The sequence below is a fragment of the Oncorhynchus nerka genome, linkage group LG20 (genome assembly GCF_034236695.1).
Source record: "Oncorhynchus nerka isolate Pitt River linkage group LG20, Oner_Uvic_2.0, whole genome shotgun sequence".
In the NCBI taxonomy this organism is placed as follows: domain Eukaryota; kingdom Metazoa; phylum Chordata; class Actinopteri; order Salmoniformes; family Salmonidae; genus Oncorhynchus; species Oncorhynchus nerka.
Window position 1 is genome coordinate 7674687 of NC_088415.1, and position 14578 is coordinate 7689264.

Here is a 14578-nt window from a genome sequence, read left to right on the forward strand (position 1 = left end):
TCTCTCTGTAGGTGATGGCTTTGTTATGGAAGGTTTGGGAATCGCTTCCTTTTAGGTGGTTGTAGAACTTAACAGCTGTTCTCTGGATTTTGATCATTAGCGGCTATCGGCCTAATTCTGCTCTGCGTGCATTATTTGATGTTTTACGTTGTACACAGAGGATATTTTTGCAGAATTGTGAATACAGAGTCTCATTTTGGTGTTTGTCCCAATTTGTGAATTCTTGGATAATGAGCGGACCCCAGACCTCACAACCATAAAGGGCAATGGGTTCTATAACTGGGTGAGCGGACCCCAGACCTCACAACCTTAAAGGGCAATGTGTTCTATAACTGGGTGAGCGGACCCCAGACCTCACAACCTTAAAGGGCAATGTGTTCTATAACTGGGTGAGCGGACCCCAGACCTCACAACCTTAAAGGGCAATGTGTTCTATAACTGGGTGAGCGGACCCCAGACCTCACAACCTTAAAGGGCAATGAGTTCTATAACTGATTCAAGTGTTTTTTGCCAGATCCTAATTAGTATGTCAATTTTTATGTTCCTTTTGATTTCATAGAATTCCCTTCTTGCCTTGTCTCTCAGATCGTTCACAGCTTTGTGGAAGTTACCTTTGGCGCTGATGTTTAGGCCAAGGTATGTATACTTTTTTATGTGTTCTAGAGCAATGGTGTCTAGAAGGAATGTGTATTTGTGTTCCTGGCGCTTGAACCATTTTTGGAATACCATTATTTTTGTCTTACTGAGATTTACTGTCAGGACTCAGGTCTGGCAGAATCTGTGCAGAAAATCTAGGTGCTGCTGTAGGTCCTCCTTGGTTGGTGACAGAATCACCAGATCATCAGCAAACAGTAGACATTTGACTTCAGATTCTAGTAGGGTGAGGCTGGGTGCTGCAGACTGTTCTAGTGCCCTCGCCAATTCGTTGATATATATGTTGAAGAGGGTGGAGCTTAAGCTGCATCCCTGTCTCATCAAACGGCCCTGTGGTAAGAAATGTGTGTGTTTTTTGCCTATTTTAACCATGCACTTGTTGTTTGTGTACATGGATTTTATCATGTCATATGTTCTTCCCCCAAAACCACTTTCCATCAGTTTGTATAGCAGACCCTCATGCCAAATTGGGTCGAAGGCTTTTTTGAAATCAACAATGCATGCGACAGCTTTGCCTTTGCCTTTGTCTGTTTGTTTGTTTGTCAATTAGGGTGTGCAGGGTGAATGTGGTCTGCCATATGATAATTTGGTAAAAAGCTAATTTGACATTTACTCAGTACATTGTTTTCACTGTTGTTAATGATAATGCAGAGTATTTTCCCAAGGTTGCTGTTGACGCATATCCCACGGTAGTTATTGAAGTCACATTTGTCTCCACTTTTGTGGATTGGGGTGATCAGTCCTTGGTTCCAAATATTGGGGAAGATGCCAGAGCTAAGGATGAAGTTAAAGAGTTTTAGTACAGCCAATTGGAATTTGTTGTCTGTATATTTTATGATATCATTGAGGATACCATCAAGACCACAGGCCTTTTTGGGTTGAAGGATTTTTATTTTATCCGGTAGTTCATTCAAGGTAATTGGAGAATCCAGTGGGTTCTGGTAGTCTTTAATAGTTAATTCTAAGATCTGTATTTGATCATATATATGTTTTTGCTGTTTGCTTTTTGTTATAGACCCAAAAAGATTGGAGAAGTGGTTTAACCATGCATCTCAATTCTGGATAGATAATTCTTAATGTTGTTGTTTGTTTAGTGTTTTCCAATTTTCCCAGAAGTGGTTTGAGTCTATAGTTTCTTCAATTACGTTGAGCTGATTTCTGACATGCTGTGCCTTCTTTTTCCGTAGTGTATTTCTGTATTGTTTTAGTGATTCACCATAGTGAAGGCTTAGACTCTTAGACTTAGTCCTTTCTGGGTATCTATGTTTTTGGTTGGACAGGTTTCTCCATTTATTTCTTAGGATTTTGCATTCTTCATCAAACCATTTGTCATTGTTGTTAATTTTCTTGGGTTTTCTATTTGAGCTTTTTTATATTTGATAAGGAAGCTGAGAGGCCAAATATAATGTTTAGATTTTCTACTGCCAGGTTTACACTTTCACTATTACAGTGAAACATTTTGTCCAGGAAATGTTCTAGAAAGGGTTGAATTTGTTGTTGCCCAATTGTTTTTGGCATTTATAGCATTTCTTAATATTACTCAGTTTATTAGGCTTTGATGCCTAATGATTGAGTATTGCTCTGTTCAAGTAGAGTGTGATTTTGCTGTGGTCTGATAGGGGTGTCAGTGGGCTGACTGTGAACGCTCTGAGAGACTCTGGGTTGAGGTCAGTGAGAAAGTAGTCTACAGTACTACTGCCAATAGATGAGATATAGGTGTACCTACCATAAGGAGCCCCACGAAGCCTACCATTGACTATGTACATACCCAGCGTGCGACAGAGCTGCAGGATTGTGACCCGTTTTTGTTGGTTATGTTGTCATAGTTGTGCCTAGGGGGGAATATGGGGGGGTGAATGCTGTCACCTCCAGGCAGGTGTTTGTCCCCCTGTGTGCTGAGGGTGTCAGGTTCTTGTCCGGTTCTGGCATTTATGTCGCCACAGACTTGTACATGTCCCTGGGCCTGGAAATGATTGATTTCCCCCTCCAGGATGGAGAAGCTGTCTTCATTAAAGTATGGGGATTCTAGTGGAGGGATATAGATAGCAAACAGGAGGAAATTTGTCTCTGTTCAGATAATTTCCTTTTGAATTTCTAGCCAAATGTAAAATGTTCCTGTTTTGATTAATTTAATGGAGTGAGTTAGGTCTGCTCCACACCAAATTAGCATACCCCCTGAGCCAATTCCCTATTTCACACCTGGTAGTTTGATGGATGGGACTACCAGCTCTCTGTAATCTAGAAGGCAACTAGTGGGTCCATCTCCACTATAGCAGGTTTCTTGTAGGATGACAATGTCTGTATTTCTGATTTCTTTGATGAAGTACAGGTTCCTGCCAAAGGCAGATGACTTCCGGCCTTGGATATTCCAGGATGAGATAGCTAAGGCTTTGTGTTCCACAAAGTGTCCAATGTTGTTGGTCATGTGTTTTGTCCTCAGGCCAGTAAGTGTGAGCAGAGCCTGCTGTGCATCTGGTACAGGCCATTGGCTTGGGCTAGTGTAAGAGTGGGTGTTGTGCCTGTTTTCCTACTCACGGCCTGGGCGTATGTGTGACTTCCATGTTGAGGCCCTCTTTGGGGGGGTGGGGTCCATGGGGCGGGCAGGAGTGGCATAGGTCTGATCTGAGGGGGCCTAAATGGGGTGTGGGCATGATTGACTTGGGGGTGTGTTGATTGGTTGGGGTGGGGTGTGTATGTGGCTGGTGGTGTGGTGGTCTGGATGTAGGTCCTCTCGGCTTGGGTCCTCTATGTGTAGGTCCAGGGGGGGATCCCGCAGGTCTGGGAGAGTGTCTCGCTGGTCTGGGCAGGGTGTCAATTAATCTGTTGCTCCTGTGTGTTGGGGCTGCGTTTGAGAGCCATGTTTTTAGAGTCCTTGCGAAGGTGGGCACTGCTGCCTGTTCAAGTCCAGGGTGGAGTGGTGGGTCAGGAGATACAGTCACGGGAAATACTTGCGGTTACCCGCTGTCTTTTCGTGTAGCAGGATGGAGATAACCACTTGTGCATTGGGGAAAGAAGAAGAAGCATTTTCAATCACTCCCTTCAGTGCTGTGTCCACCCTTTCCTGCTGTGCTCTCAGGTCGTTTGTGCCTGTGTGTATTATTATGTGGCTAGGTGATCCTAGTTGGTCCTCAAACAGAAGGTCTAGGGCGCGCTGGGTATTTGGACACCAGAGTTTAGACACACTATGTTTGGGAAAAAGTTTTTTTCTTTTATATATTTCCCATTTGAGTCTATAAGGAGTCCAATCTGTGTCTTGTGTATGTCCTCAGTGGGTGTGGGGGGAGGGGGGGGTCAGGGGGGCTAGCAGGGTGGCTGGCATGGGGGGTGCTCAGAGGGGATGAGATCCCCTGGGCTTGGGGTTCTTCATTTGTCTGTTTTGCTGTGATGTCGACGCTATAGTCAGGGTCTGGTGTGGACTGTTCTGCTGTGGTGTTGAGACTTTTGTCGGGAGCTGAGGTGGACTGTTCTGCTGGCTTCTCTGCGAGGGTGGATACCTCTCCAGTGAGTTGATCTCTGTCACACAACATCCCCCTAACCCTCTCCTCCAGCAGTCTGGTCCTCTCCTCTAGTGCTCTGTTCTTCTCCTGCTCTTGCTTTTTATATTGTTGAAGTTGTCTCCCCACTGGCCAGCGTGCAGATATGTCTCTCTCTACCTCCAGCTCTCTGGGTCTGGTTAATGTTGGAGCATCGGTAGAGTTTTCCTGAGCCGTCTACACACATCTATAAAAGAGCTCACATGGGGTTTGAAGAGGGACAGGTTGGGATACTTCATGTTGGCCAGCACGGACGACTTGATGGGGTTGATGAAGAGGCAGCCCATACGGTCAACGGCCAAGTAAAACCTGCCCTCCAGCCCCAGGCAGATTCCAGACCCCACATCTATGGTGTACTCAGTAATCAATGGCCAGCTGGTCATTTTTTCAAAGAACTGCCTGTTGTCACTCGTCGTGAACTCGTCGTGAACCGTTATCCCACAGCGACAGCTTGGTGATGCGCTCGCCGAGGTTGAACTCAAACTCATTGAAAGTGTTCGCATCTCCAAAAGTCGCTACTTTCCCGTTGGTCAGCTCGCACAGCTTTGACCAGCGAGCCTTCCACTGCGACTCCAATCTTCTTGAGGGTGGCACCGTTGTCCATGCCGTGGAATTCAAATGGACTGCCTCCTTGACCACCGATCAAATCCAGTGTCGTTGCCATGTTGAGAGTTTGAGTTGTGCGTCACGTAACCTGAAATACACATTTGTACAGATACATTTTAAAAACCTCAAAGCACCAAAATAACATTAAAGAACAAGATGAAAGGATCAAACAATAACCAAGTGATATATTGACTCATGGTAGGAACTAGAGGTCGAGCAACACATCAGTCTAGGGCAGGGATCTCTAACCCTGTTCCTGGAGAGCTACCCTCCTATAGGTTCATTCCAGCCCTGTTCCTGGAGAGCTACCCTCCTATAGGTTCACTCCAGCCCTGTTCCTGGAGAGCTACCCTCCTATAGGTTCAATCCAGCCCTGTTCCTGGAGAGCTACCCTCCTATAGGTTCACTCCAGCCCCAGTTGTAACTAACCTGATTCAGTTTATCATCCAGCGAATTATTGGAATCAGGTGGAATAGATTGGAATGAAATAATACAGGACGGTACCTCTGGTCTAGAGTGACCAAATCGCTGCACAATCCTCAGGTCACTGAGAATGACGCGTTCTGTTATTGCTCCTAATTCCTCCTTGTCCTCCACCCTCCTCTGATCTTTCCATCTCGATTCGTCTGGAATCTATCACACCCATTCCTTCCTCCTCAGCTAGGAACCTCAGAGTCACCATGGAGTCCCTCTCCTACTCCCAGCACCTCCCACTCTACCTCCTGCTGTTTCTTCCTGATCAACACCATGGAGTCCCTCTCCTACTTCCAGCACCTCCCCACTCTACCTCCTGCTGTTTCTTCCTGATCAACACCATGGATTCCCTTTCCTACTCCCAGCACCTCCCCACTCTACCTCCTGCTGTTTCTCCTGATCAACACCATGGAGTCCCTCTCCTACTCCCAGCACCTCCCACTCTACCTCCTGCTGTTTCTCCTGATCAACACCATGGAGTCCCTCTCCTACTCCCAGCACCTCCCACTCTACCTCCTGCTGTTTCTCATGATCAACACCATGGAGTCCCTCTAATACTCCCAGCACCTCCCACTCTACCTCCTGCTGTTTCTCCTGATCAACACCATGGAGTCCCTCTCCTACTCCCAGCACCTCCCACTCTACCTCCTGCTGTTTCTCATGATCAACACCATGGAGTCCCTCTAATACTCCCAGCACCTCCCACTCTACCTCCTGCTGTTTCTCCTGATCAACACCATGGAGTCCCTCTCCTACTCCCAGCACCTCCCCACTCTACCTCCTGCTGTTTCTCCTGATCAACACCATGGAGTCCCTCTCCTACTCCCAGCACCTCCCCACTCTACCTCCTGCTGTTTCTCCTGATCAACACCATGGAGTCCCTCTCCTACTCCCAGCACCTCCCCACTCTACCTCCTGCTGTTTCTTCCTGATCAACACCATGGAGTCCCCCTCCTACTCCCAGCACCTCCCCACTCTACATCCTGCTGTTTCTTCCTGATCAACACCATGGAGTCCCTCTCCTACTCCCAGCACCTCCCCACTCTACCTCCTGCTGTTTCTTCCTGATTAACTTGGTGACTTATATGTAATGAAACATTTTGCTGTGTAAGTGAACACGTCTCTATGCATTTATAAAATGACTTCATATGTTGCTATAATTACGTATAATGATGAGTATGAATGTAATAGATACTACATCAGAATATGATAACCTGCCCTATAATGATGAGTATGATCCAAGATGGCGTAGCAGTAAGTCGTCCTGTCGTGTCGTGTCCCTTGTATACATCGTTTCTTTTTTGTTTTTTACATATTTTTCTTCGCATATCTCTTTAAAAACATTTTGCTAAACCTAAGCTTCCAAATACTCTCCTGCAACCCGCCTCACCCAATGTAGCTATTTTTCCTAAAGTATTTATATTTACTTCGGAACCGGAACCCCTCAACTGAAGCTAGCCAGCTAACCACCAGCTATGCTAGCGGTCTTCAGCTAACCGGTCATCAGCTAACCTTCAGCCCGGAAAGCTCTCGCCAGTTCGAACAACGCGACTCTAACCAGAGCATAACGGACCTATTTATTTTTCATCCCCGGATTCATCCCCGGATTCCCACCGCAAACGGAACATTTTTCAGCTGGATCTTCACAACTAGCTATCTAGGTAAACCGCAACCCCGGATGACTACTCCTGGCTAGCGTTTCCACCCACTTAGCTTGAAGCTAGCCCGGCCAGTGCACCTGTGCTACCACCATAGCATACTCCTGGGCTACAATACCCGGGCCCACGACCGGTCTATCGATGTCACCGCATGAAGAGGAATAAACAGACTCACCCCATCGCGACGTCCCCCAAAGGCTAACTCTCTAGCCCTCGCTATCTCCCTGCTTGTTAATTCGGCCTGCTAACTGCTAGCTTGTCTAGCTCCGGTCCGCTAACTGCTACCTTCTTTAGCCCGGGCCTACAAACTGTTAGCTTGTTAGCACAGGCCTGCTAACCGTCAGAATCGCCGCGTCCCAAACACTCACTGGACCCATATTTACTTTCTATCTCTTTTTGATTTTTAATTTGTTTATACCTTCCGGAAACCTGCCTCACCCAATGTGATACGGAATCGCTATTATTTTAAATTTTTTAGAACACACTCAAGAACCTCCAGAAGCTAACCAGCTAACTAGCTACAAGCTATTTAGTCATTGTTATTTTATTTTTTTACCTGGATAACACTCGCCAGTCCAGCTTCCCTGCCCCATCCACCGCTGCCCCCTGGACACTGATCTCTTGGCTACATAGCTGATGCACGCTGGACTGTCCATTAATCACGGTACTCCATTCTGCTTGTTTGTTTTATCTGTTGGCCCCGATGCCTAGTCAACGCCATTTTACCTGCTGTTGTTGCGCTAGCTGATTAGCTGTTGTTGTCTCACCTACTGTTTTAGCTAGCTTTCCCAATACAACACCTCTGATTACTGTATGCCTCGCTGTATGTCTCTCTCAAATGTCAATATGCCTTGTATACTGTTGTCCAGGTTAGTTATAATTGTTTTAGTTCACAATGGAGCCCCTAGTTCCACTCTTCATACCCCTGATAACTCCTTTATCCGACCTCCCACACATGCGGTGACCTCACCCATTACAACCAGCATGTCCAGAGATACAACCTCTCTCATCATCACCCAGTGCCTGGGCTTACCTCCGCTGTACCCGCACCCCACCATACCCCTGTCTGCGCATTATGCCCTGAAATCGGAGGGCATGCTGTCCGGTCCTCTGGCAGTCTCTATGAGGGTGCCACAGGGTTCAATTCTCGTGCCGACTCTTTTCTCTGTATATATCAATGATGTTGCTCTTGCTGCGGGCGATTCCCTGATCCACCTCTACGCAGACGACACCATTCTATATACTTTCGGCCCGTCATTGGACACTGTGCTATCTAACCTCCAAACGAGCTTCAATGCCATACAACACTCCTTCCGTGGCCTCCAAATGCTCTTAAACGCTAGTAAAAACCAAATGCATGCTTTTCAACCGATCGCTACCTGCACCCGCATGCCCGACTAGCATCACCACCCTGGATGGTTCCGACCTTGAATATGTGGACATCTATAAGTACCTAGGTGTCTGGCTAGACTGCAAACTCTCCTTCCAGACTCATATCAAACATCTCCAATCGAAAATCAAATCAAGAGTCGGCTTTCTATTCCGCAACAAAGCCTCCTTCACTCACGCCGCCAAGCTTACCCTAGTAAAACTGACTATCCTACCGATCCTCGACTTCGGCGATGTCATCTACAAAATGGCTTCCAACACTCTACTCAGAAAACTGGATGCAGTCTATCACAGTGCCATCCGTTTTGTCACTAAAGCACCTTATACCACCCACCACTGCGACTTGTATGCTCTAGTCGGCTGGCCCTCGCTACATATTCGTCGCCAGACCCACTGGCTCCAGGTCATCTACAAGTCCATGCTAGGTAAAGCTCCGCCTTATCTCAGTTCACTGGTCACGATGGCAACACCCATCCGTAGCACGCGCTCCAGCAGGTGTATCTCACTGATCATCCCTAAAGCCAACACCTCATTTGGCCGCCTTTCGTTCCAGTACTCTGCTGCCTGTGACTGGAACGAATTGCAAAAATCGCTGAAGTTGGAGACTTTTCTCTCGCTCACCAACTTCAAACATCAGCTATCTGAGCAGCTAACCTATCGCTGCAGCTGTACATAGTCTATTGGTAAATAGCCCACCCATTTTCACCTACCGCATCCCCATACTGTTTTTATTTATTTACTTTTCTGCTCTTTTGCACAACAATATCTCTACCTGTACATGACCATCTGATCATTTATCACTCCAGTGTTAATCTGCAAAATTGTAATTATTCGCCTACCTCCTCATGCCTTTTGCACACATTGTATATAGACCCCCCCCCTTTTTTCTACTGTGTTATTGACTTGTTAATTGTTTACTCCATGTGTAACTCTGTGTTGTCTGTTCACACTGCTATGCTTTATCTTGGGTTAGGCTAGCAGTTGCAAATGAGAACTTGTTCTCAACTAGCCTACCTGGTTAAATAAAGGTGTTCTCAACTAGCCTACCTGGTTAAATAAAGGTGTTCTCAACTAGCCTACCTGGTTAAATAAAGGTGAAAAAAATAAATAAAAAATACTACATCAGAATATGATAACCCGTCCTATAATGATGACTATGAATGTTACAGATACTACATCAGAATATGATAACCTGGCCTATAATGATGAGTATGAATGTAATAGATACTACATCAGAATATGATAACCTGTCCTATAATGATGAGTATTCTTTAAGACAGTATTCACAGGTATGCATTAATATATTATAATATAGTCCAATATTATTTCAGACAGGCTTTAGTATTTACAGGTATGTATTAATATATTATGACAGTGTCTAATATAGAACAGGGTCTGTTAAATTTATCAAGTGTCCAATTAAAACTAACACTCAGATTTAGTCAAGTAACACCTAAAACCTGAATCATTCAAACTTCATTATTGAATGTAGATACAAACTTTACCTCGATTTCAAATGGTTAATAATAATAATGACCAGTAAGTCAACTGTTTCATCATTTAGGAAGCATTTGTTACATGAAATGTGCAGTTAATTAGTAGAAAAATCAACATTAGTTAAAAAAAATTTCACTTAGCAAGATGAGTTGTTAAGATTTGTTTTTACTAATATACAACCCGCCTCAGATTCAAAGATGGAAATAGATTCTCTAATTTAATTTAAGTAATCTTTAGGTTTAAAGCTGCATTAGGTAAGATTTATTTTTTACATTTGGTGAAATTGTCATCGCACATTGTCAGCTATCAGTATGTAAAATATTCAGCTTCCAGCTTCTTTGACTGCCCTTCGCTCTGCAATCACTCTGAAAAATCGTTCCAGCCAATCATGTACCTAGTAGGAATGTACCTAATGTGCACAAATAATTCAATTTAAACAGATAAATATACATGATGAATTATATCAACTTCATTATTTGGGATTCATTAACAGATATGTCTGCAGGTAGAAGGAACAGAAAGCGAACCAGAGTGTGTGAGAGAGTTGAGTCTCTCCCCTCCTGTTCAGCTGCAGCAGGGTCAGAAGGAACAGAAAGCGAACCAGAGTGTGTGAGAGAGTTGAGTCTCTCCCCTCCTGTTCAGCTGCAGCAGGGTCAGAAGGAACTGAAAGCGAACCAGAGTGTGTGAGAGAGTTGAGTCTCTCCCCTCCTGTTCAGCTGTAGCAGGTCTATCTCTGACAACAGAGGAGCAGATGTTGGAGACAGATAACTGTTTGGTTGTTGGTAACATGCTTATTGCTTATGCATTACATTTACATTATGGATATTAAAGTTGGTTAAGTGACTGAAAAAAGCCTGTTATTTGCCCGAGATAGCAACAGTCACCTACTTTGAACATTTCAGAACTCAATGCTAGATGTGTCAATCATTGTATTCAAGGTTAAGAGACAGCTTGATGTAAAGCACTACACTCAACAGTCTACTCACCTCACATTTAACATCACACTAACATCATACTTTTGAATTCAAAACAGAACAATAGGAGGCTAAAGTCAACCATGTAAAAACAAGGCAACAGTAAACATGTCGTCCCCCATGAATGATGCAATACCGCGTTATTTATTTCACGATGGCGCCGGAGGGGAGGGCAGCCGTCTTATCGGCTTTCAAAACACCATGCTATTTTGTTTGTTTTTACATTATGTTGCTGCTATTATGTTATTCTCATCTCGTACTCTTTTTTTTAGACATATTTTCTTACAACTGCAATGTTGGTTAAGGGCGCGTAAGTAAGAATTTCACTGTAAGGTCTACTACACCTGTTGTATCGGCGCATCTGACAAATAACATTTGATTTGATATGGGACAATTTAGATATTGTGTGTGACTAACAAATTGCAGTTAATTGCTATAGCTCCCGCCTTGGACCAATCAGTGAAATTTTGTAAATGATGGATCTCTATGGCAATAAGGATCATTCACCTAAGTTTTGTCACAATCAGCCCAGTGCTCTCAGAGATATCTAGCTTTATTAACGTACAATGAGACATACGAACAGACAGACAGAGACTGATCTGTAATCCCCTCCCCAATTTCCTTGTGGGGGACAACAAACCCACACCATGCTTGTTTAACTAGACTTTTTAACTGATGTAGCAACTGTTTCAGAATATAGGAAGCATTTGTCACCTGAAGTGTTTTGTTAATTAGTTGGTTAAAATAAAAATGTAGCTCTCAAATATTCCTCATATAGCAAGTATAATTATTAGCATAATAATTATTCAGGGACATTGTGTACTTACATACAATGATATGCAGGCCTCAGTGTTGAGGATGACTATAGAAGATCTTGATGGAAGAAAGTTCAATTGTTTAACACCAAAAGATGCAACAGCTGAATACGTGTCTCTGGAGTAGAGAAGCACTCTCTTATATAGCAGCAACACTCCCCTCAAGCAAATACAATGATGTGCGTCAGTAGTTTTCTGTTGAATTTACACAAAACCTTTCACTTTGATGAAGACATTGTATAATCATGACCAACGTGTATCAACAGTTTAACCACTCTTGGCAACACCTCCTCTTCTTGCTGCCACATATTTTGGGGGATTCCAGTCACTTGCCAAAGCAATCTCATTTGCAACAACACCTTTCTCTACTCATACAATACACTATATAGTATAAGAAGAAAGGTGATATCTAGAACCTACAATGGTTATTTGGCTGTCCCCATAGGAGAACCCTCTGAAGAACCCTTTTTGGTTCCAGGTAGAACCCTTTACACAGAGAGTTCTACAAGGAACCCAAAAGAGTTCAACCTGAAACCACAAAGAGATATATTTGGAACCAAAAATGGTTATCTTATGGGGCGAGCCTGATAACCATTTTGGATTCCTTTTTTCTGAGACTGTATTTTTTTCATCAAAACATCCTATATGTTCTGTTTATCATGGTTTGTGCAGATGACTGGGTAAATACACAAAGGGACACAGTCATAACCTCACCCTCAGACCAATTATCAGAATGCCCAGAATATGCTCTGGAAGTTAACAGTTGTTTTGGGCGCGGCACAAATCATGCTTCATTGACAGCATGGCCAATGCTGAATGTTTATCATTTTAAAATTGGAAATTAATCCCAGGTTTGTGACCACACAGACACACCACTGAATAGCAGGATAGTGATTGCTTTGCAATAATTGCAGTTAGCCACTGTCACTGTCACTGATTCCTTCCTAACAACTCCTTGTTGAATTTACGATTTCCAACTTGTTGTGTAATGTTTATGTCCACTGGCCAATGAGAAACAATACATCTCTAAACCCATTGGTAAGAAAAACTGAGTGCCCTCCCCTCTGACCTTCTCCACGAATGTGTTTAATAAAATGCTTGAAAAGGTACTGCTGAGATTTGAACTCAGGATCTCTTGTTTACTAGACAGGCACTTTAACCAACTAAGCCACAGCACCCATGAAAGAGACATATTTTGCAGATGTGAACACCCACACCTATTTGAATCAAACCAGTCTCATTAATTTAACCGAGATCTCTGTCTAGCAAAATCACATCACAAAAGAGATGTCTTTTACTAATATTGGTCATTCGAGGACAGTACATTTTTCATTTGGGTCTCGAGATGAATAAACTCAAGAACGTCTGACATGGATTCTTAAACTATGATTTGGGACCCAAAGCAGTTATTAACATGTCATAGGTGGGTCGCGAGATATGAGTAAACATTCAGAATCATACACTATTTCTTCATAATGTTGGTCGTTCGAGGACACTGCATTTCTCATTTGGCTCTGAGCTTAAAAATGGTAAAAACCTCTGAAACAGCAGATGACTCAGTTCGGTGTAAGTAATTAACCTACGATATGCTGGGGAACTTTGTCAAAAGGCAGAGTTGCTGAGTTTCTTAGCTTTTAGAGTAAGTCTTAACCTGTTCAAAAACAACCCTTCTGAAATTACATTGCAGTGCCGTGACCCACATTCAAACCGGGGTTGCTGCAGCCACAACACAGAGTACTAACCACTCATACGATCATGGCTGGCTACAAGAGGTGGCTTTGTACAGCCTACATAGGCTGTGAAAGTGATGTGCACAAGCTGGCGAAACACTTTTCATAGTAGTCTCGATAATGAACAAAGTGAAGAAACAGTGGAGCTTTACACATTCAAAAAGTGCCCTTGTTCCGTGACATTGGAATATCTCAATTGCATCCTCCTCACATCATCTCTAATTCTCTAAACCGATTGGTGAGAAAACCTGAGTGCCCTCCACTCTGACCTTCTCCTCCAATGTGTACAATAAAATGCTTGAAAAGGTACTGCTGAGATTTGAACTCAAGATCTCCTGTTTACTAGACAGGCACTTTAACAAACTAAGCCACAGCACCCATGAAAGAAATATATTTTGCAGATGTGAACACCCACACCTATTTCAATCAAACCAGTCTCATTATTTTAACCCACATCTCTGTCTAGCAAAATCACATCACAAAAGAGATGTCTTTTACTAATATTGGTCTTTCGAGGACAGTACATTTTTCATTTGGGTCTCGAGATGATTACACTCAAGAACCTCTGACATGGATTCTTAAACTATGATTTGGGACCCAAAGCAGTTATTAACATGTCATAGATGGGTCGCGAGATATGAGTAAACATTCAGAATCATACACTATTTCTTCATAATGTTGGTCGTTCGAGGACACTGCATTTCTCATTTGCTTAAAAATGGTAAAAACCTCTGAAACAGCAGATGAATCAGTTCGTTTAAATAATATCAAGAAGCTGATTAAACAGCATGATCATTACACAGGTGAACCTTGTGCTGGGGAATATAAATGGACACTCTAAGATGTGCAGTTCTGTCACAGAACACAATGCCACAGATATATGATGTTGAGGATGAGTGCCATTGGCATGCTGAACGCAGGAATGGTCACGAGAGCTGTTGCCAGGGAATTTAATGTACATTTTTCTACCATGTTGTTGTAGAGAATTTGTTACTACGTCTAACCAGCCTCACAACTGCAAACCATGTCTATGTTGTCATGTGGGCACGCGGTTTGTTGATGTCAATGTTGTGAACAGAGTTCCCCATGGTGGCGGTGTGATTGTCATGGGCAGGCATAAACTAGGGACAACAAGTACAATTGCACGGCATCGGTGGCAATTTGAATGCACAGAGAAAAAGTGATGAGATCCTGAGGCCCATTGTCGTGCCATTCATCCGCCCGCATCAACTCACGTTTCAGCATTCG

At 43.6% G+C, this 14578-nt stretch overlaps 1 non-coding gene and 1 pseudogene across 1 annotated transcript; both read right to left on the minus strand.

The window, feature by feature from the left end:
* Window positions 1-2624: 2624 nt before the first annotated feature.
* LOC135562800 (aerolysin-like protein) lies at window positions 2625-11710 on the minus strand (annotated as a pseudogene).
* A 994-nt stretch (window positions 11711-12704) lies between these two features.
* Window positions 12705-12778, minus strand: trnat-agu (transfer RNA threonine (anticodon AGU)). Its single transcript has one exon. It is a non-coding gene; the product is annotated as a tRNA-Thr (tRNA).
* Window positions 12779-14578: the final 1800 nt, after the last annotated feature.